The 24,250-nt window shown below is 42.6% G+C and overlaps 1 protein-coding gene across 5 annotated transcripts in view; it reads left to right on the plus strand.

Annotated features, from left to right (window-relative positions):
* Positions 1 to 24,250, plus strand: part of FAM110B (family with sequence similarity 110 member B) — a 147,163-nt gene that overhangs the window by 37,603 nt on the left and 85,310 nt on the right. For all 5 annotated transcript variants that reach the window (XM_035011189.1, XM_035011191.1, XM_035011192.1 and 2 more), the window contains one exon: positions 692 to 789. The gene's annotated coding sequence lies outside the window, so the exon portion shown is untranslated. The remainder of the gene's footprint in view (positions 1 to 691; positions 790 to 24,250) is intronic.

Genomic DNA, 24,250 nt, shown 5'->3' on the forward strand with positions numbered 1-24,250 from the left:
AAAATGGAATCACATTGTTTCTGGGCCTGAGTACACGCCTGGTCAATGTTAATTCTTTCCTTCCTAAAAACGAAACACTGTGTGCTCACAATTTGGGACGGTGCTGCCTCCGAGTTCTGTCCTGGCTCCAAGAGAGAGAAGCCTCAGGACAACTGGGCATGTGTTTGTGAGCTCATGCATAACTGCATTTGGAGAATGAAACAAGCTGAAATGCCTATTTTGTAATATTTTTATTTGCTCAGAAACATTAAGAAAGTTCCTGAAGTATGTCTCTTTCCCTTCGCAGCGATGCAGTTGTTGGTGAGGGGCTACCTTGTTTCCTGCATGGTTTTCTGACCTAGAAGGACTGACAGGGCGCGTGGTGGGTGTTGAGTTTGGAGGGGCACAGAGCCACCAGGGTTGGGGGCTCCAGGCAGATGGCAGTACACAGCCTCCTTGTTGGGATTGTTTTCCAGTAAATGCACAAACAAAGCCCACCCCGTGTTTGATTTTTGTTTTCTTCTAGAATCAACTTAAAGTTGGCTAGAGCAGCTGTATTTGAAAGAGGCTTTGGGCTCGATTTCCCCCCCCAGTTTATTAAGAAATACACTGTCTCTCATTCAGTGAAAATCGGTCTCTTTTTAATGATACTTTAAAAATTAATCACTTTTATTCTCCGGAATAATTTGTAACCTGTGTCCCTTCCCTTTAGAAATCCCCGGTTGGACATCCAGAGCACCTACCCTGTTCTTTCTGCATCTTGAATTGAACGTTACCAGGACTCTCTGAGGTCTGAAAGGGAAATAAAAGGTAATTCCATGTGAAAACATCTACTATTAAATTTATGCGTAACCCTGATGATCATCAAGTAAATACAACCTTTTATTTGTCGAGCAGAATGCAGATGTCCTCCCTTTCCATTCCAGCTTCCCTCCCTTCCTCCCTTCTGTTCCTTCCTTTCTCTATCCCTTTCCTTTCTCTCCTTCCTCCCTCCCCAACCTTTCTTTTTACGTAGTCATCCAGCAAACCTTTGTGAAGTCTGTTCCTTGCTGCTGGTTGTCCTGGGCACACACACTCCATCCCCGCCTCTCGGCCCCGGCAGGAACGAGAGGAATTGGCAGAAAGGTCTATGAACGTGCTGCCCACCTGACCACGATGTCTGCTGGTCTGGCCGAGAGGCTGGCCTCAGCTCCTGCCCCTGGCTCTCACTTGACCCCATTGGCCCTGAATCGCATGGGCTCTCCCAGCCCTTTTTGAAGTTGCCTGGGTGTTTACTTGCAGTGGCTATTTTGTGAAGTTTGGATATTTAACCTCCGCAATTTGGACTGTCGGAATCAGCAATCGCTCACGGGAATAGGTGGGGCGGCCGCAGTGGACTGTCTCCTGACTAGTGAATTTGTAAGTATTCTCACTTGGTGGGAGATTTGCTATATTTTGTGCAATCACTAACATAATACATAGATTGCACAAAAGTGAGACGTCACAGATCTATAATGTAGAATGTGACTGTCCACATGAAAGCCACTCCCCAGAGGCAGTACTGCTTAAATTGAGGTGCACGCATGTTATTTTCCTCTCCATGCATAGACTCATGCTGTTAATAAAGGCCTTCAGTCTTTCATAGGTGCCTGAATCCAGTTGGCAAAAATATCAGGGGGTAAAAGGTAGTGTCATAATTTCCACTGAATATAACACCTTATTTCTGTCTCGTTCTTGGTCCTTCTAATTGAAATGGCAATTTCTTTGAGGTGGGGGTGACTGGCGCTCCCACGTGCTTGGTTCATGTTGGTGTTTTGTAGTCACTTAGGCCACATTGCATTAAGAATGCATTAGTCGGGGCGCCTGGGTGGTTCAGTTGGTTAAGCGTCTGCCTTCGGCTCAGGTCATGATCTCCAGGTCCTGGGATCCAGCCCCGCATTGGGCTCCCTGCTCAGCAGAGAGTTGTCTTCTCTCTCTCTCCCTCTGTGATCTCTCTCACTTTCACGCTTTCTCAAATAAATAAATAAAATCTTTAATTTAGAGGAAAAAAAGAATGTGTTAGTCATTGCAGTATTCCCTGGGGAACCTGGACTCAGGTCAAGGTGAGCACCCTCATCCTGGGTGCTGGGTGGGAATGGGGAACTTCTCCCTAAGCAGAAAACCTCTTCCGTAGCAAATATACTCCAGCATGATGCTTGGGACACTCATCTCATTTCTTCACAGTGTCTGTCTGTCCTTAGGCTGCGGGTTGTAAGTGAGTCAGCTCATTGCCAGCACAGGTGTCTTCCTCCCAGTGGGACTGCGTCTTACCATGGCTTCCTGCCTTCCTGCTGGAAGAAGTCTTCCTGGCCTCACTTCCAAGACTCGGCTCCCTGCCTACCTTTTCTTTTAGGCTTTGTTAACCTCCTCACACACGTTAGAATTGACCCTACCCCCTCCCTCCTTGAGGCCCCCTACTGTATCTGAGAACACTTGGCTGTGATCCCAACAGCCCGTATTTCATGTTGTTTGTTTCCCTCCACTGTTAGCTGTTGAGGTGGGCCCCTGGCTCATTTAGCTCAGTAACTGAGAGCCTAGTGTGGTTGGGCACTTTGTGGGCCATGGTAAAGAAGCAGTTGGTGACCACTGAATGGACATGGGGCATCTGTTCAGACCAAGGCTCCTGATTCCGTGATGCCATGTGCTCTGGTCAGTTGGAAGCCCTGGCCTTTGGGTCATGTGTTTCTGGGACCATTGAGCTCTGCCACCTTTGGGGTCGGATTTCCGTTTCCTTGTTGTGAGTTCCTTCAGGGAAATTTGGGGGGTGAGTCCCGGCCAGATTTAAGACTTGGCTTGTGCATTAGGGGGTTCAGCTCTGACCACACCAGCCCTGGCCCCTTTCCTGTCTGCTCTCACCCCTTCTCATAGGTAGAATGGAGGGCAGGTGGTGAATAAGATTGTAGCTTTGGTGTTCTGAGGGTCTGGGCTCTGCCACGTGTTGTATGTGATGTTGGGAATGCTATTTGCTCTGTGCCCCAGTGTCTTCATCTGTCAAGTCAGGATAATAGTAGTGCTGTATCATAGGATTATTGTGAGCATTAAATGAGTGAGCTGCAACATAGAAGGGCACATGCGGAATGCTTAGTAGCTTTTGTTACAATCACCTTCTGCAGAGCAGAGATAATAACATTTAATCCTCATGGTTACTATAAGCATGAGAAGAGGCGGTCCTATACAGTTGACCCTTGAACAACAGGGGTTTGAACGGGGTGGGTTTACTTATATGCAGATTTTTTCCAATAAATATATGTACAGTATTGTAAATGTATTTTCTCTTCCTTATGGTTTTCTTAACATGTTCTTTTCTCTAGCTTACTTTATAATAAGAATACAGTATGTAATACAGGTAACATATGAAATATGGTGACGATCGTTTATGTTTTCAGGAGGGCTTTCAGTCTGCAGTGCGCTATTAGTAGGTAAGTTTTGGGGGAGACAGAAGTTATATGTGGATTTTTGACTGCATGGGGGTTGGTGCCCCTAACCCACATGTTGTCAGCCGTAAAATACATTATGCCAGGCACATAATGAACTAAACAAATGGTAGCCCTCAGGGGTAATGGTAACCTAACAATAGCATTATCAGCACAAGTATTCAGAATGGGACAGATATGGTGACCCTGAGTGTTGGCTAATATCTAATAGTAATATGCAAGAATAGCTACAAATTCCCCGGGCGCCTGGGTAGCTCAGTCGGTTAAGCATCTGCCTTTGGCTCAGGTCATGATCCCGGAGTCCCAGGATCAAGCCCACATTGGGCTCCTTGCTCAGCTGGGGGTCAGCTTCTCCCTCTGCCCCTCCCCTTTCTCATGCTCGCGCGCTCTCTCTCAAATAAATAAATAAAATCTTTTTTTAAAAAAAAAAGGGGGGCACCTGCGTGGCTAACTCTTTAAGCGTCTGCCTTCGGCTCAGGTCATGATCCCAGGGTCCTGGGATCGAGCCCCGCATCGGGCTCCCTGCTCAGTGGGAAGCCTGCTTCTCCCTCTCCCCACTCCCTCTGCTTGTGTTTCCTCTCTCGCTGTGTCTCTCTCTGTCAAATAAATAAATAAAATCTTTAAAAAAAGAAAAAAAAAAAAAAGAATGGCTACAAATTCAGTTTGTCAACCCGACACTATGTATTTATTGACAACATTATTTAAAATCTCATCATTAGCTTATTAAATCATTGCCTACACTTTGGACACAAAGTTAACTCAGAAAGCCTTCGTTTATGATAAATTATTGGAGTGAATAGGTAAGAGTTATATACTCCTCAATTTTTTATTCTTATTAGTGTCCAGTTTTTAAATAGGAAGGATAGCCTTTCTCTTGGATTTTTTTTTTTTTTTAAGATTTTATTTATTTATTTGACAGAGAAAGACACAACGAGAGAGGGAACACAAACGGGGAGTGGGAGAGGGAGAAGCAGACTCCCTGCCGAGCAGGGAGCCTGATGCGGGACTCGATCCCGGGACTCCAGGATCATGACCTGAGCCGAAGGCAGTCGCTTAACCAACTGAGCCACCCAGGTGCCCGTTTCTCTTGGATTTTTATGAAATTGTAAAACTACCATAAGAATAAAGATATTAGATTTTGAATAACTTTAGAATCCCTTAGCCTACATACACGTGTCTTTGATTACAATATATATTTGTAAATATTTTGGTCTTTCTTATTAGACAATGCCTTTCCTTCATCATTCTTAAGTAGTAAGCGTATTGAAGTATATTGAAGTATTATCACCCATGTTATATGGTTGTTCCGAAACTATAAAAGGGGAAGCAAAATGAACTCTAATTTAAACATTTGATTCTACTATACCTAAATTGAGTGGAGCTTACAGGAAAAACTTTGACATTCTTTTTCCTATACTTTGAACCAAAACACATTTGAGTCTTTGGTGTATTAGAGAATTTCTTACCATTTTTTAAAGATTTTATTTATTTATTTGAGAGAGAGAGCACAAGTTGGGGGGCAGGGGCAGAGGGAGAGGGAGAAGCAGACTCCCGGCTGAGCAGGGAGCCCAACGCGGGGCTCGATCCCAGGACCCCAGGATCACGACCTGAGCCAAAGGTAGACACCTAATCAACTGAGCTACACAGGTGCCCCTCTTACCGTTTTTTTTTTTACACATTTGCTTTTGGTACACTTGAAACAAATGACATTCCGTGACTTAAGAATGTCTTTTAAAGAAAAGAGTGTATCATTCAAGTGACTATGAGTCACCCTAGGATGTGAATGTATTTGAGCCCTTCTGGTAATAAAAGCCCATCTTATTATCCTTGCACCCATACCTAGCAGAGAGCATACTCAGTGAAGATGGGAACTGAATTAAAAACATAACAAGGCAATTGGAGAACTGAAAATGCCCTTGTTAGAATACTGAGAATATGATGACTTTTCAAATTTGCCTTTAGTATTACTGTACTTCAGTTTAAACTATAAATAAAGACCTTTCAATGGGAGTGACTTTTTGTGTGTATTTGGAAGCAGTGATTCTAGTTCTTTGTTCTGTCCTAAGTTTAGGATGCTGATGGCCTGGGGTCTGTCTCGTCTTTCCTTCTGCCCTACCTTCCTGCTACCTCTTTCTCTTCCTGCCCCCCTCATTCTCTGTTTGCCCTCCTGCCCCTCCCCTTCCCCCTCCTGCCTGTTTTTGAGATGGACCTTGACGAAGATCCTATCTGTCCCTGGGTGTCTTCTTCAGAGGTCCTGAGGAGAATTCAAAGTAACAGCAGCAACCAGCTTTGAGTAATAATGCTGCTACCCCTGCCCTTTCTGTTATGACCTGTATTCTGATGGACACACCCCCCCCGCCCGCCACCAACCTTAGGAAGACGGCAGCCTCTCTGTTAGAATCCATGGTGGTACATTCTACATGGAGTTAAATCCACCTCTTTTGTTGTTGTTGTTGTTTTTAGATTTTTTAAATTATTTATTTGAGAGAGAGCAAGAGAGAGAAAGAGAGAGAGAAAACGATCAGGGGGGAGGGGAAGAGGCAGAGGGAGAAGCAGGCTCCCTGCTGAGCAGAGAGTCCTAGGTGGGACTCCATCCCAGGATCCTGGGATCATGACCTGAGCCGAGGGCAGACGCTTAACCGACTGAGCCACCCAGGTGCCCCTTAAATCCACCTCTTAGAGTAGTTTTGTTAATGTCCTTTGGTACATCTTTCCTCAGCTAATTTGGGAAGAAAACATTCTGCTATTAACATCACTGCAGAGAACAGTATTATGGTTGTGTTTCACAGGAAAGACCCAGGCTTAGCCAGAAGTGTTAAGTTCTGTTTGAAATCCAGACTTATTCTCTTATCTGCCAATATTTATTCCTCATGATAGAAATCTAGCACTGTGACTCCTGAACTGGCTTAGCATTCTTCCCAGCAATAAACATTAGCCTCTTTTCATTATGATCTTTAAAAATTTTTATATCTAAATGTAAGTTGACACAATCATTATGATGTTTTTTGATTTGCACCATTTAAAACATTCCACTTTGTTACATGGTTGCACATAGATTATGGTTTGCCCTGAGATTAAACAAGTAAAAAGAGTGCAGCTACTTCTCAAAATTTGTAGCATGACCAGGAAGTAGTTTAGTTGCTGTTCTGAATGGGATGTTGGTGAGCCCCTCCCCTCCATATCTCCACCCCCTCCACCCTAAACCTTTGGTTTAAACTCTCATGGAGACTTCTTTGCTTTTGGTATAGATCTGACCTGAGTACCATCACAGAACAAACCATTTACGCAGGAATATATCTGTATATGTAATACAAAGTTCTTCAGATCCTAGGAACATTTGAATTTTTCTTTTCCAAGTACTGACTGACCTGGTTTTTATATTTATTTTTTGAATTTCTGTAAAGTTGAAACTCAGATTTTCCTAGACTGAGTTTTTCTGATTAATATCCAATCAACCTCCCTCCCTTCCTTCCTTTCATCTTTCCTTCCTTTCTTGTGTTATTGTTTAGTTGAAGAAGAAAAATACCTGATGGTATGTTTTAGTTTTTCAGGTGTTTTTTTGGGAGACCATTAAGTTATTGATGGACCTTTCATATATGACTGGCATTAAGTACATGTTAATTTTTTTTTTTTTTTTGCCAACTTGGTTTTCTAATCCTAGGCTCTGATTAACCTATAAAGCCTGTTATTTACAGTACATAAATTCTAACTGTTACTACATATGATTCTTTAAAAAAGCACTTAGTGCTTTTTCAGGTTTTCATACCCCAATGTGTAATTTGGCTTTCCTTCTCTAAAAGGAAATTTGTCTATTGTATTGATTTAAAATGTTCCTAATTTAAGTTGCACACTTCAGTCATACAGGTGAAGCTCTGTTTTAATAAGGAGTACTGTGTATAATCTTTAAAGTTTTTCTAGTAGCATCCCTTTTCAAAGAGTATCCTTCTTGGCTACGTTTTCTGACTTGATTCCTAAGTTAATTAGAATCGGAGAGCAAACATTTCTTCTCTCTCTCTTGTTGTTTAGGGACACCTCTCCACCCACCCTGGTTAGCATTCCATCTCAGAGGCTCTTCTCTCTTTGTCAGCTGGACAGATAGACATCACCAAAAAATGACAAAGCAGGGACTGTCTGGGTTTGAAATGCAGGCTGTAGGGACCAAATGAATTCTAGATTGTTCTGACCTAGGAACTCAACTGATTTTTGTTTCTTAATCTTCAAAAGGTACTATTAGGAGGATCTTTGTACCTATTGAAAAAGTGAGCTGTCCTTCTCTCCCTGAGTGATTGCTAACACACGTATAAATGTGTATTAGCCTCTTTTCGCTTAACTTTTAAATCTCAGATATTACTCATTCTGGATCAAGTGACAAAGCTGCCATCATGCCTCCCCATCAACCCTGGGAACATTATTGATGACTGTTCTCTGTACTAGGAGCTGTGTTGTATTTGCATTGGAAATCATGACATACTTAAGATAGAGATGTGGATTTCACTTCAGCTCCTTGATTTTACAGAGGAGAAAATTGAGACCATGTTATCATTGCCGTCACTTAAGATATTTGTAAGAATTCAGCAAAGATATTCTCTGTTGTTATTCTTAATGTACGTATTTTTATGTAATTAAAATATTTCTGGAAAGTAACTAGTACATTAAATCATACTGAAAGTGATTAAACATCAGTACCTCCCCCCCCCCCCCCCCCCCCGCCGTAAGGCTCAGATTTCCTTTATCTGGGACCTATAGGAGCCGAACTGGCCCTGGGATTTCCTAAATAGTCACATGTTTCTATTTGTTCATCTCATAGTTCACATAACAGACGTGTCTTGGGCATCCACAGTACCGACCATATGGAAAGATTGGTCTCCTGCCTTTGAAAACGACACACTTAATTTGCCAGATTGATTTCATCTAATCCTGGACTCCTGTAAATTTAACATTCTCCTGAGCCACAGAGATTTTTTTGGTAGAAATTTCCTGAGGGAGATGAAGAAATCATATCATCACCGTGTTAGGTTAGGCACCGGCATGTCCCCCTTGTCCTTCCGAGGTAATTCTGCACGGTGTCACTTGTAGTCCCTGGGATTAGGGTACAGTTTTCCTGGTTGACTGGCAATCCTAGGGCCTCCTCACTGGCCCTGCTTTAGGGAGGTAAACTGAGTCCTGAGTCATTCTTACTCTAAGGGAGTGGGGAGAATGTCCTTGTGAGAGCCTCCTATGTGTGGGTCATGTGAAAATTGCAAAGAGCTTAGATTATCCTTAATGTGATTCAAAGACTGAACTCATTTCCCTCAGAATGCATGTAATGTGTTAAATGCCTCTTCGATCCCATGCTGGTTGGCAGAGGGCTGGCAGCAGCCGCAAAGCACCATGGGTTTTGTGTTCTAAAGAAGGCCTTTGTCACCAGCTCCGATTTCGTTTGCTCCCTTTAGGACTCCTTGCCATCCATGTAGAAAATCTTATCAATGTGGGATCGCACTGAAATCACACAGTCTTGAAATTTTATTCCCTGGTACTCTTTTCACACGATTTTTAAAATAGTAATTTAATGAATTGTTTCTGTTTCCTAGGCTGCGTTAGGAGCCAGGCCCGTCTGTTGGTCACTGGGAAGGGCAACAGGCATTTCAGAGCTGAGTCCTGCTCTGTTCTCTCGCAGTGGTTTGAGTTGCCTAGAGAGGTCCTCTCCTTCTCTGAAGGTCACTTTTTGACATACTATACCTGCCTCAGCTCTTTCTTACTTCTTTTCCTGAAAGACATTTACTTTTTCCTGCGTTTGATTTGGGCACAAATTATTCTGTCCCCAAAGCTAATTCATCTGCATTCTGTGACAGTTCATTTTTTGAACATAAAAGCAAAAGCAGTTTGTTTTTGTCTAAACATTTCATTTTTACCAGTATCTGAAATAATGCTCACAAAGAGAAGTTGATATATATACACATAGAGACCCAGGTGCTCCTGGATGGTCACCCCCTAGTTCAGGACGAGCATTTTTTAAACTCCGTTTTCAGCAAGGCTTAAAATGTCCACCCCTGATGTTTTTCCTTTCTCTTCCGCCCTTATTTCAGCAGCCTTTTTGGCATATGATGGTTTATTGGTAAAAGAAATTTTAGTGACAAATGCACACGGTTTTTTTGTCTTAAGCAGGGGGGTTAGAAATGGGGAAATCTTAATTGCTAGAGTACACCACGGTAACTTAACCACGTGAATAAGCATTAAGTGGAAACGTCCATTCTGGCAAGAAATAGGACCACACTAATGTAAAACATGGGAACGTTTCCCCCTCTTCTCCTATTCTACCCTTTTACCAAAACTGAAAACATGCCACCATGATTAGATATTTTTAGTGGTCCCCATCACTTTATCGGTGGTGATATTTCAGCCACCGTGTTAGCACACATTCTTTTATACTATGTCTCTCCCGTCCCTCATTTGGATTGGTTAGTATTCCTATTTAGAGAAGCCACAGCCGGAAGAAATCACAGCAGATGCACTGTAAGCTGGGGAGTGTCATTGCCAGATAGGGAAGGTGAAGGCATTGCTCTGGGTGGTGCAGTGCGCTCACCATGGTGGTCACCAACTGTCACAAATGTGGTGTTGAGGTTCTGGGCTCCACTGGTTGGTGGAGGAAGAACTTGGGGTCAACAACACTTCCTGGTGTGAACCATCTGGTAAGTGCAGACGTTCCCCAAACTAGTGTGTGTCTCACCACATTCTCCATTTTAGCTACAGGGCTTGGTAATCCTGCAGTGATCTGATCACCAGATGGTTGGCAGACGGCTAACTTCTGCTTGAAGTCTGCAAGCGGCACTAAGAATTAACCATATTTCCTTGTCCCTGAGTCTGTCTTATAGGGAATAAACAGGGGTCTAGCTTCAGTTCTTAGTAAGATTTGACCTCAGATGTGCTGTACAAAGTCTCCAAGCCTTAGCCTCCTTTTGTTTACCAGGCAGAGAGGTAGATTCTGATTTCTCTGCTTCCACAAGATGTATAATTTTTGATTTGACCATTTTAATCAGGTGGCAAATTAGAACAAGTCATGTTATTGGACTGAAAATAATGTTATTCCTTCTTCATAGATATCATGCTCTATACTTGATCCAGGATATTACACTAATTATGTTTATGATGAAGACATTTTAAAATCACCGATGTTAATTGATGTAAAAATAGAATGTCTGCATTTTTATTAAGCTGTTGAGAAAGAGGGTTTGGGTGCTTTTTCCTGATTTTCTAGCCAAAAGCAACAGCGATGAGAATTGTGGGTAGGATGTCAATGTCATGCAGGGACGATTTTGTGTGACCTGTTTGGGTTTTGGCTGCTTTGTACACAGATTGTTTCACACAGCACGTCTGTTTCTAGTTCATTCACCCTTCTAGTTTACCTGGATTTTCTGTTATGCAAATTTGCAGTGAGCTCTCCCCATCTCATTTCGTAAGTGAGGGGAACTCCTTAGGATGATGCTAACACAACGGCCCATATGGAAGGGTTTAAGAGGTGCTCTGGACAAATATGGCATTGAGGTAATGCGTGCACCCACCCCCCGACCATGTGCTAGAGTTGATGGCGTAGGACTGCGCTTTCCAGTCCACTAGATGAAGATGCAGGTGAGGGACTTGTTTCCTGGGTGTCATGTTGTTTCCCACTATCTAAGAGCTGCCATCTGCGTCAAAACCAGTTACCAAATCTCCCTGGATCCTTGTAGAAGAATTGAAATAGAAAAAAAGCATCTGTTCATTAGCATGGCAGGCCTCTCTGTGATTTCTAGCTGCCCCACTTCACACTGTGGAAATGGGCCTGGCTTCTTTCGGCCCCCAGGACTTTGAGCAACGCTTGGATCTTCAGAATACATCCCTCTCCCTCAGGGCACCGGGAGCAGACACTGTAACTGAGACGAATGACATGATTTTCCAGGGTATGAGGGCAGCGCCCCAGGGATCAGCTGATATTTAAAGAACATGAATGAAAGCAGTAGACACCTCCCAGGTGTCTACGGCTGGACGCAAGAGCTTTTGGACAATTATTCCCTTCTAGGATTGGGAGTCTTCTTGATGGCTGATTGTGTAAACTGAAGTTGTTTGTCCACTGGGTGTGAGTCTCCCCACGAGGAGAGGGGGCTAGTAAATGTCAGCCGAGGCACTGGTGGCACGTGGCTTTGGAAGACCCCGTGCCTCATCCCTGGTGGCCTGTTAAGGATGACCCGGGTCAGTAATCAAAGCACTCAGGTGCATGGCAGTTTGCTTTTCAGATGTCAGAATGACTTCAAGTCATGGGTTTTACCTTTGTCAGAAAGTTGGGATGTAAAACAGTGTGGTCTCATGAAAACTCTGTCCTGTGAATCAAGAGTTTTAATTTCTATTCCAGAAGAAATCACTAATTCTTAAACCCATGACGAGTTACCTAATCTCCCCCTGCTTTGATTTTCTTGCCCAATGACACTGATTCCAAATTTGAACACTTAAACAGTGTTTATTGTGGTCAGGCACTGTTCTCAGTACTTTATATGTATTACCTCATTTAATCCTCGTAAGGGCTCTGGTTACGTTCTATTATCCCCATTTTATAAATGAAGACACTGAGGCATAGAGAGGTGAAAGAGCTCGTCCAGCGTTACACAGCTAACAGTAGTGACATAAGATTTTGCCATAATCAGACTGATTCTAGAATTCCATTCTCTTAAATGATACGCCGGATGTCTCTCTCTGAAAAATTAGCATAATGGTCCCTGATTTCCTTTGTATATGGTTTGATTGTGGGAGTATACATTTACTCTTTCCCGGGAGGTATTTGAACCAATGAATATGACGACTGTTTGTCTGGCACTTACATACATTTTGGGGGGCTTGCGTAAAGCACCATGCTACTAGGAAATGAGTTAATGCAGCAGCCCAGACTCATACCTAGACACCTGGGTGCTCAGAGGTACCACATACACTTGTACAAATGAATCGTGGATGGTCCTAGGGTGCCACTCACACAGACCACCATGGTCATGACATTTCTCAGATTGTGTCATCTACGGCCCATACTGCTGTATGCCCAGCCCTTTATAAGCTGACAGCCTTCTTCAGAAAACTTCCATGGACATACAGAAAATGTATTGTACCTGTGATAATAGTTCATGGTCTATAAGCTCACCTTAGTGTATCAAAGCTACCTTTGAATGAAGTGAAAAAAATAAATATCTTACATAGCAAACCTCTATATGCTAAAATGCCCATATGAAAGCAGCGGCTACCAGGTAAATAAAGAGGCTGGTAGGATGGCAACAGAAGAATCAAAATCAGTCCCTGTACTAATTTCTCATTTGGATGGACATTAGTTGGCCAGCCTGTGGGCATTAGAATTACAAACTAATCAGCTTAGTAATTTTGCAAATTACAGACCTCACCCAACAGAGTCACAAAATAAAAGCCAATTTGAAATATTTCAGCTGTCACTTAGCTTCAAGCCAACACAACTCGCTCACACATCAGATTGTAGAGATTCATGGCTGTTCTTGAACGAAGTCCCAGTTCAGGTTAAAATCAAGTAACACTTGGAAATCCTCATGAGACAAGGGCAAAATACTGTGTGGATGAATTGAAACAAAGCCCTCAAACTGTGGTATCCATTAAATATGTTGAGTAGTACAGAGGTTACAGAACACTTACACTATTTAGTTTTAGGAAATCATGAGTTAACTGGGTAAAATAAAGCCCTCTTTTTAAGCAGCTTTAATTAGTTAGAAGTTGAAGCTTAATAGTCTGTTAAAAAGTTATTTTAAAAATTAGTGAAGTGAAACAACTGTAATCTGACAGTAAGTCAATGTGGTGTACGTCTGGGTAATTAGAATAGTTATAACCATGTTTATTACAAAGGGGAGGCGTAGCCCTGAGTCTGCCATGTTGTGTGGTTCAGAGCACATTGGAATTGCATTCTCTAGCCGCTCAAAGCAGTTCTGGATACATCAGCGGTAATCAGGGCTGCACAGCGGTAATCCCCTCTCTGACAGCATGATCACACTCTCCGTTGCTGCTCTGTAGGCCTTCCGTGAGAAACTTGACCAGTCGAGGTGCGTGGTAAGCTCTGCGAGGGCAGGAAGTTTCGTGTGTTGACTGCTCTATCCCCAGAGCCTGGAGCAGTGCCTGACACCCAATGGGTGCTCTAATAATAGTCATCAAATCAATGAATTGAACTGTCTCCTGATCTAGGATTTCTGCATTCTCTGAAATTATTTGTATGTTTTGTGGCAGTTGTGAAGAGTGCCCACTTCATAGATAGAGAAACTGAGGCACAGAGAGGTTGTCGGAGCCCAGGCATTAACTTTCAGATGTTTAATGAAGCCTTGTACTTGCATGCATCGTGTTCTTTCTGTTATACCGTGCATACCAAGAATCTTCATTAAGCACATAGTCACCCATTAACAAACCCAAGATAATCAGAATGTCTCAGTGCCACTTACATAATTTCTTCCTTGTCCTTTCAACCTTAGGAACCCACTTAGAGCAGAGATTTGAAGGAGGAAATCCGCGTGCACTTCTTACCGTAGATGAACACATGAGCTTGTATTCCCATGTCTTAATCTTCAACTTGTATCGCCTACACTAATTCATTTTTGTGAGAACATGACTTATGTCAAGTCTGGCAACCACTGGTTGTGTGGCTCAAACAACTACATCTCCAGTCTTACACTAGACTGCACCATTCTGCCAAATGATGGCTGAGGGGGTCACGATTTATTGTAGTGATCACGATCCAATTGAATATGCAATGCTTGGGGGCTTGACAAATGCTGGAGGGAATTTGCTTTGTGGTACATAGGGTCTTCAGGGCTATGGCTTGAACTGAGGAGCCTGTTATGTATCTGTGACGGATTTTGAGAGCGGATGTTGTTGGACAACCGTGATGTTCACACACTTTCAAAGCCGAAGAGAGTCGGGAATAGTTACAAGGAGAAAGTATCAGTGATGGTAGGGAGCATTTTCAAAACAATACTGAAATGGTATTCGGGAGTGAACCTAAGTGGGTGGGAAATGGAAACTCAGTAGATTTCTTTCCTTTGAAAACAGTAAAGACTATACAAGAATGAGATACCCTTCATCTTTTGAAAGCAGTGACATGAGCATTCTGAAGGATTTCAGATGGTTAGGTAATTCCCATTCCTTATTCCAGCAGTCCTGGCCTGTCCAGGGAAAAAGTAAACATTAGTTACCTGAGCTTTGGCATCATGGTTTGTGTTTGGTAGGATGCTTGTCGTGAGGTTTGAGGGCTAGGGTGTATATTCCTAAACTGTGGCTGTATCTGGAATGTACTGGGAGCCGGCATGTTTATTTCCTCCTCCTATGTCCTCAGTATTGTCCCCGGAGGTCACTGGGCCTGGGCTGGGGTTCTAGTCCATGAGGCGCAGCAGCTTGACCAGGGGCACCTGAGACCTCCTGAGACTGTAATTAATTGTATTCTCTTTTCCTTTCTCTCTCTCTTCTTTTTAAACTGATGTTGATCAAGCAATGATTCTTTGTAAATCTTTGAAGAGGTAATTTCCTATCAAACAGTAATAGAGGAATTCTGTCTTTGTACAGTTTCTACTTGTTTTGGTAAATGACTGCTCTCTTGTAATACTTGAGAGGCTATTTCATGGGCATAACGAATATTGAGATTTTAGTGTTTTTAAAAATAGCTTCTTCATGTAGGAGGTTAGTGTGCTTGGTCACCAATTTGAGAATTTGGGGAAAAAAATGTTCATGTCAAAGTAGGACTTAATTTAAACTTTAGCTTCTTTCTTAACTCTCTTTCAGCTTCTCCAGAACAGTTATTAGCATAAAAGCTTAATGGATTCACACTCTCTGGGTTATGTATGTGCTGCTGAAATTCAGTATTTGGTTCTGAATACTTGCTTAATAATCCCTAAACCCAGCCGGAAACGCTAGTGTGCTTAAGCATAGTTCATTATTACAAAGCCAGTCATGTATTGAGGATAAAAATAGAAGCAGTGAATATTCCTTTGGTGCAGGTTTGGGTGGAGAATATTTTGGTGCTGCTGAATATTTTTCATTTTAAAAAGAATGTTAACATTGATCTCATCGTTGTTCTTACCCTGCTGAACCCTGACTCCCTCATCTCCACCGTGGAGTCAGTCCATCTCCCCTCCTTGCCTTGCACCTCACAACACGTCTTTGTGTTCTGCTGTCCTGCTTGTGCTCACCCTGGACCTTCTTTTCCCTTCTGCCTTCCCTGGGCACTGCCTTTTTTTGGTACTTTCTGGAGGTTCTCCATCCTGATTTACAAATCCGGGACACTTTCATTCCTTTTTCCCTTGACCTCAGGACCTGTGACTTGCTGCTCTGTTTTCTGTTGTCCTGCTAGGTCAGAGGCTCTCCTCTCCTCCACTTCTGTCCTCTTTGTCCATCCACTTCCTGTGACTGAAATGTGCGCTCGCACCAGGGCTCTGGCTCAGCCATTCAGTCGTTTTGCACCTGGAACATCACACCCACACCTGCTTCCAGCTATTCTTCACACATTGATTATCTCAGCCTTTTTTTTTTTTTTTTGGTAAAGATTTTATTTATTTATTTATTTATTTATTTTTTTGAGAGAGAGAGAGAGATGGGAGAGCACACACAGAGGGAGAAGCAGGCTCCCCGCTGAAGAGGGAGCCCCATTCGGTGCTCAATCTCAGGACCGGAATTATGACCGGAACCTAAGGCAGAAGCTTAACCAATTGAGTCACCCAGGCATCCCGATTTTCTCAACCTTTATGTCACTTGCTAGATTCACTTAATTGATAATCTACTCCAAACTCAAATGCACTAGGTCACGAATGGATCTCCAGATCTTCCTGTTAAACCAGCATCCTCTCCTAGCTTTTCTGCTAGAGTACCACTGAGCTTCTATTACTAAGGAACCATCTTTGGAAAAACTTGAGAATCACCTGGACTCCTTGGCATTCACTCATTAAGTATTTTGGTTCTTGGACTTTTCATATTGGCTCTTTTCTTTTTGTCTTTCCTGAGTTCCAAGTCAAGCGCCCATCTTCTTTCATCACCTGACATCGCTGAAGCTGTCTCCAGTTGGTTACCCTGTCCCTCAGACGTTACCTCTCCAGTCTGCCTTGTATGTTGCCTGTAGGTGCATCTTGATAAAATAGTTTTTATGTCACCTTCATTCTTAAAAACCTTTTACTAACTCCCATAGACAGGGGGTAAAAGGTACAAATAAGGTTGGGTGGGCGCTCACCTTTTGCTGTAGGCGAGCTCTGATTTACCTTTCCAGCCATTTCTGTTCTCCAACTTGGAATCCTCCTCCTTAGCTCTGTTGATCTACATGAGATCTTGAATGTTTTTCGCAAACCCTGCCCATTTCCTCTGCTCTCACTTAGCTAAGTAATGGTAATACATGCTGTAGTCAGCAAAACTGAAGGGGCATCTCGTACCTCCTTTAAAGACAAAACTCTCACTTGAATTTATAGCACTTATTGTTTTATGCTCTCACAGTTAGTTTTGAATTATTGGTGGTTTTTTTTTGTTTTATTTTTAACTGTGGTAAAAAAAAAAACACAACATAAAATTTACCGTCTTAATATCTAAGTGTACAGTTCTCGGTGGTGGTGTGTTACTGTTTTATATTATCACTTCTAATTTTCTCTGTGTTGATTAGCTTCATCTCTACAGCTGATATATAAACTGAGGCCTTGGGTTGGGTATTGTTTGCCTCATTGCCTTCAGTTGTGCATTCATTATGTGCCTATTGTTTCTAAACACTATGTTTTGCATCCTTGACTTTGTCTAGCGCACACAGCAGATGTGAGACATCTGACAACTGAGTTTAAGACATTTCTTTTAGGAATAATTTTTAGTGGTGGAATTTGAAAACAGCTTGTGTGAAGAGTCATAGCTCATTCTTTTCAAAATAAATGCCAAGTAAGACAAGCATTATCCCGGGGGAAATTGTTCACGTAAGAAAAATCTTTATAATGGGGATTAAGATTTTAATTTCCTCCCAACAAGACTGGTATGGTAGATATTCGGTGTGTGTGTGTTCTTAAACTGTAGTGTTCAGTATTTTGTATTATAATCAGTCTCTTCAATTACATGGTTATTGTCATTTTTCATTGCTGGGTCAAGAATGAAAGGTTTCGTGTGTTTGATTTAGGTCCCAAACTCTCATATGCTCTACTCTGTTTCTGGGAAGTCAGTTTGGTTTTAATATAACTTTCTATTTGGAGAATTTTAGAAGTTAGTGAACTAAATGGTGTTCCCTTCCCATGGATGGGCACCATTTTGTGGTACTCGGGCTATTGTTTTAGACGTGTGCAAACTTGATTGTGACAGATTAGGAACTGTCACCTACCTTTTATATGTAAGCAGATGACAGTGTATAGAAGTATTTCATGAAAAGCTAGTTTTCTTTAATTAAAAAAATGCAGTTGGTCACAATCCTTAAGCATACAACAAATATCAGAACTGCCCTTAATTAGGTTAGATGTTTCTATGTAACTCTTTTTTTTTTTTTTTAAGATTGTATTTATTTATTTGAAAGAGAGAGAGACAGAGCACAACCAGGGGGAGAGGCAGAGGGAGAGGGAGAAGCTGACTCCCCACTGAGCAGGGAGCCCAACATAGGGCTTGATCCCAGGACCCCAGGATCATGACCTGAGCTGAAGGCAGACGCTTAACCATCTGAGCCACCCAGGCACCCTTCTGTGTAACTCTTAATAGTCTTGGATGGATGGATGGATGGATGGACGGATGGAAATACACACTTTTTTAAAAAAATTCTGATTTTATTTTACTCTAACATTTTTTCTTTAATTCCATTTTATTTCTTTTTTTTTTAAAGATTTTATTTATTTGTTTTGATAGACAGCAAGAGAGGGAATACAGCAGGGGGAGTGGGAGAGGGAGAAGCAGGCTTCCCGCCGTGCAGGGAGCCCGATGCGGGGCTCGATCCCAGGACCCTGGGATCATGACCTGAGCCGAAGGCAGACGCTTAACGTACTGAGCCACCCAGGTGCCCCCTTATTTCTTTTTTTTAATTGAAATATAGTTGACACATAATGTTACTTTAGTTTACTGTGTACAGCATAGGGATTCAACAACTCTACATTATGCTGTGCTCATCACAAGTGTAACTACCATCTGTCCCATTACATTACTATTAAAATATCATTGACTATATTCCTTATGCTGTGCCTTTATCCCTGTGACTTATTCATTCCCTAACAGGAAGCCCGTAGCTCCCACTCCCCATCACCCGTTTTGCCCATCTAGAAAATAGTATGGAGGTTCCTCAAAAATTTAAAAATAAATATACATATGATCCAGTAATTCAACTACTGAGTATTTACCCAAAGAAAACAAAAACTAATTCAGAAAGATATATGCACCCCTCTGTTGATTGCAGCATTATTTACAGTAGCCAAGATATGGTAGCAACCCAGATGGCCACCTATAGATGAATGGATATAGAAGTGTACACACACACACTGGAATATTACTCATAATATTCCATAATAAAAATGCCATAAAAAAAAAGAATGAGATCTTCCCTTTTCTGCCAACGTGAATGGACCTAGAGAATGTTATGCTAAGTGAAATAGGTCAAAGAAAGACAAATACCATATGATTTCATTCATTTGTGGAATCTAAAAAACACAAATGAATAAACAACCAAATGCAATATACACTTTCTTAACTGATCACTCACCACCATCACACCAAACATCATGTGATTCCCAGACTATACTGCATCTTACACATCACACATACCAGTAGTAATACTGCATTGACTGCAGTTGTTTCATTTCTTTTTTGAGAGAGTGTGCATGTGAGGAGGGGCAGAGGAAGAGGGAGAAAGAATCTTAAGCAGGCTCCATGCCCAGCGTGGAACCCCAGACAAGGTTTGATCTCACAACCCTGAGATTATGACCTGAGCTGAAATCAAGAGTCAGACATTTAGGGCGCCTGGGTGGCTCAGTTGGTTAAGCAACTGCCTTCGGCTCAGGTCATGATCCTGGAGTCCCGGGATCGAGTCCTGCGTCGGGCTCCCTGCTCGGCGGGGAGTCTGCTTCTCCTTCTGACGCCCCCCCCCATGCTCTCTCTATCTCATTCTCTCTCTCAAATAAATAAATAAAATCTTTAAAAAAAAAAAAAAAGAAGAAGAAGAGTCAGACATTTAACCAACTGAGCCATCCAGGTGCCTTTGTTTGTATTAACTCTTTTTTTTTTTTTTAAAGATTTTATTTATTTATTAGAGAGAGAGAATGAGAGACAGAGAGCACGAGAGGGAAGAGGGCAGAGGGGGAAGCAGACCCCCCACTGAGCAGGGAGCCCAATGTGGGACTCGATCCCGGGACTCCAGGATCATGACCTGAGCCGAAGACAGTCGCTTAACCAACTGAGCCACCCAGGCGCCCCTGTATTAACTCTTAATAGACTTGCTTTTCTCTGTCCTAATAGCCCGAGGGTTACTGGAAAGCAGGGACTGACTTATTTATCTGTTTTTAGTGCCTAGCAGGGAGCCTCGCATGGAATAGAAATGAAACAAATGTCTATAAATTGAAATAACAGCAGGATTGCTTATAAAAGCAAAACGAAATGCTGAATATTTATGTTTTAACAATAAATACCTACTCTTAAGAAAAGCAATGGGCAAACATCCTCTGATATTTACTTTTTCTTACATGTGGATGGCATGTGTATCTTAGCATTCCCTGGAATTAGTCAATAAGCACTTACAAAGGATATAGTAAATAATCAGTTACTATTTTGATGAATAAAAGATGAACACTTTTCCTAGTATATATCATAGAAACCTAAATAAGGTATAATGTTGATGTTGCTCTTATTGATGTTAACATTAGTAAAATATTGCGGAAGGACTGATTCCTATTTTAAAGTTTCTGAGAGTTATTGCTTATACGTGGTGATCTTTAGAATAGTCACTATCATTAAAGATGTGTATGTCCTGGGGCGCCTGGGTGGCTCGGTCAGTTAAGTGTCTGCCTTCTGCTCAGGTCATGATCCCAGGGTCCTGGGATTGAGTCCCACATCGGGCTCCTTGCTCAGCAGAGAGCCTGCTTCTCCCTCTCCCGCTTCCCCCTGCTTGTGCTCTCTCTTTCTCTGTCAAATAAATAAATAAATAAATATTAAAATTAAAAAAAAAAAAAGATGTTTATGCTTGTCCTCAGATTTCGTGGTTTTATAGGAAGGATAGAGATTTCCTTCAACGCTTCTTACACTTTTCTTTCTTTTTCACTTGTTGGTTACACATTCATGCCCATGAGGACAGTTGATAATTCTGGGAGTTGATGGGAGGAGGTACTTTTAGGATGTTATTTTTATGTGAACAGAGGATGGCTTAGAAGAAAGCATATTAGTTTTCTGTTGCTGTGTACCGAATTTCCACAAGCAGCCATTTCTTAGTTCACAGTGGTGTTGCTCACAAGTTATGGCTCAGCTGGGTTCTCTGCTCACAGTCTCATACTCAGGGTATTGGCTGGACCGTGTTTTTGGTTGAGACTTTGAGGAAAATCAGTTTCTAAGCTCATTCAGGTTTTTGGCAGGATTGAGGTCCCCATGTATTCTCTATCAGCCAAGGGCTGCCATCAGTCAGTTCCTAAAAGTTTCTAGAAGCCACTGGTATCTCCTTGCCCTGGGCCTTCTCAAGTGCTCCAGCAGAATCTCTCATCAGATCCCCTGCACTTCCCATCTTTTTAGTTTCTCTTCTGTGACCAGCCAGAGAAAACTCTCTGCTTTTAAAGGATTCATGAGATCAGGTGAGGCCCATCCAGATAATCTCCTTATCTTAAGGTTAAGGCATCATATAGCATCCCTAAGCATAGGAGTAAAATCCATTATATTTACTGTCCTTGGAATTATGCAGGGTATGTACAGGGTTGGGAATTCCTGGGGGCTGTATTAGAATTCTCCCTCCACAGAAAGTTCAGTTAAGATACTTGGGAAATGCCAAATGTACCTCCACACTTTTACTCTGAGAGGCTGAAGACTATGTTTTATAGGCTTTCTCTTTCTCAACCCTACTATATTTCCATAGGAAAGAGCAGTAGTCTGTCCTTCATATAAAGAGATGTCTTTACAGTCAGTAGGGCTTACGGTTTACTGTTTGTGGTTTTCATTCATTGATCTGTATTCTTTCAGCCAGTCACTCTGGGGCCAGAGGGGGCCAGATGAGGCCTGGAGTCAAGTGTGCAGGGTCTCGCAATTAACATGGAAACCAAACTGACCCAGGTTGAGTAAGGGCTTAATCCAGGAGAAGAACTTGACAAGTGAGGCTATGGGGAAGGCTATGAACTTGACAAGGCAGACCAGAGGGAGCCGCCCTCAGTTCATGACCAGAGGAATGACTTGCCAGGATCACTGTTTTTGGCAGGTTAGCCTGGAAATTGTATTATGGTTAGAGGAGAGAAGCCATAGCAGGAACCAGCCAGGAATTCAGAAGCGAATGATTATTTATCAGTGGCAAGGGAGATCTAGAAATTAATTACGTTCCTTGAGTTACTTTAATAGTAATGCTGCTAGTAAAATAAACAAGAGTGGAGGAAGCTTAAACAAGATAAAAGAGAAAAAATGACACTGCTTTGTATGATCTGTGATCAACCTGAGTAGAATTTGGTTAATTTCAGTGGAGACCATGGATAAGTGTTTTTCAGGCTGCATGTCAGGTAAATGATCAATTTGTTATTAACTTGCTGTTGCAGTTGGGTTTATAAGTATTACTTTAAGTGCCTATACATTTTTCTTTTCATCCCACTTTGCTAACCAGAGGCATAGGGGGTAGAAAGGATTCCCAGTACCCTATGTGTATTTAACATGGAGTTGTGTTTCACATTTATAGCATTTGGCTTTGCCTGTTGCCCTACTACCCCTTGCAAAAAAAAAAAAAGCAACATTCCCCTTAAATGAGATGGATAATGGATCTGTCACATTTACTACTGTAGTGATAGGTGTTGCTTCTGAATACCATACTTCTCTGTTTAAATCACATACTCCTGGTTTTCTCAGAGTCAGTATTCAAAGGGAGTTTGGCTATTCCCTCCATTCATTTTTCGACTGAAGAATTTTTAAGATACAAACAAACCTAAAAGCCATCTCTGAGCCTGGGAACCAGACAGTGAACATAGCTGTTTTCACACAAGTATAAAAATGCTGGTTTTGCAACTATTCAATGTGGAGTTCTTGCCACATCGTTGGCTGATAAAACTATAAATAAACTCAAACTACAGAGCTTTGTACCATGAGAAGGAGAGCATTTAGCTTCATCTTTTGTGACTAAAAGTCGCAATGCAAGCACAGGACAAAGAGGACGTGGCCATTTGCAGGGTAGCGGCGGAACCGGAGATGCTGACATGCTGACAGTTTTAAAGCAAACCTACAGAGGAAATCATTTATTCATCCCATAAATATTTATTGTCTGAGCCTGTTCTTCTATAGCTGGGGCTATAGTAGGAAACAAAACCAGACAGTGAGCTCTGCCCTTGAGAGATGGAGCAGAAATGCAGAAGATAAATATATAAAATATTTGTTATTTCAAGTGGTAAAAATTAGCATTCAGGACACTCAAGGATTGGGAGGGAGAGATGTGTGTGTTGTGGGATGAGGCAGTAGCATTTTAGAGGGTGTGCTAGGCAGGGCTCTAGGGTGACCCTTGTATTGAGTGGTGGGGCCAATAGAGCATGGTGAAGGGGTTCTCGCTGCTGTGGCTTTGATTACGTTATATAAGCCCGCATCTCAGCAGACTGGGGTAGAGATTCTCCTGCGCTGGTCAGATTCTCCTGTTGGCTGTGAGGAGGTGAGCTGTGAGAAGGCCATGGGGCAGGGAACTGGGAGCTGCCTCAACTAGTGGATGAGAGTGGCCCCCGCCCACAGCCAGCAGAAACCCCGAGACCTCAGTCCTGCAGCCCCAGGGACTGGATTTTGTCAACAGCCACAGGAACTCAAAGGAGAACCCCAAGCTCCTAAAGGAAAGCAGCCCAGAGGACAACTTGATGGCAGCCTTGTGAGACCTGGAGCCAAAGACTTAGGTAAACCACGCCTGGGCCTTTACAGATACTGGGAAATGTTATCTGGGTGCTGTTTTAAGTCACAGAGTTTGTGGTAATCTGTGACACAGTGACAAAGAACTGAGACAGAGAGGGGGCCACGGAAGGCCTGACTAGGAGGGGATACTTGAGTCAAGCCTGTACCTGGCAGAGTATGAGCCAGTCATATAGGTTTCTGTGGGAAAGGGCCCCCGGCAGAGGGAGCAGCATTGATGGGGTGGAGGGGGGCCCCATGCTATCAGAAGTGAGGTCAGAGAGTGTTTGGAGCCAGAGTGGAAAGGGCCATTAGGCTGTTAGGGTTTTGTCTGTTGCCCGAAGGTGATGGAAAGTCATTAGAGGGGTATGGACCAAGAGGTGACAGAGTCTGACATTCATCTTAACAAGGTCTCCCTGGCAACAGTGCTGAGACTGCACGAGACCAGTAAGACACTTGCAGTAACTCATAGCATGGGTTTAGCATCTTGGGCCAAGGTCCAGCTGTATGGGGGTGGTGAGGAAAGGTCAGGTTCAGGAAATATTTTGAAATTGAGTGTATGGGATTTAATGACATCTTGGTTGCGTAGTGTGATAGAGGAGCATAAAGGGTGACTCCAGGGTTTCTGGCCAAGCCCCCTGGAAGGAAGATGCTGCCATTGATTGAGAAGAGCAGGATGGGGATAGGAGCAGGAGCGGGGTTTGGGAGCTCAGCTTTGGGCCCCTTAGGTATGAGCTGATGATGATAGGCAAAGGGAGAACTGAATTACCGCTGGATGTACCAGTCTGGAATTCCAGAGGGAAGATGGA

The sequence above is a fragment of the Mirounga leonina genome, unplaced genomic scaffold (assembly GCF_011800145.1).
Source record: "Mirounga leonina isolate KUSES-001 unplaced genomic scaffold, KU_Mleo_1.0 Mir_165, whole genome shotgun sequence".
Lineage (NCBI taxonomy): Eukaryota > Metazoa > Chordata > Mammalia > Carnivora > Phocidae > Mirounga > Mirounga leonina.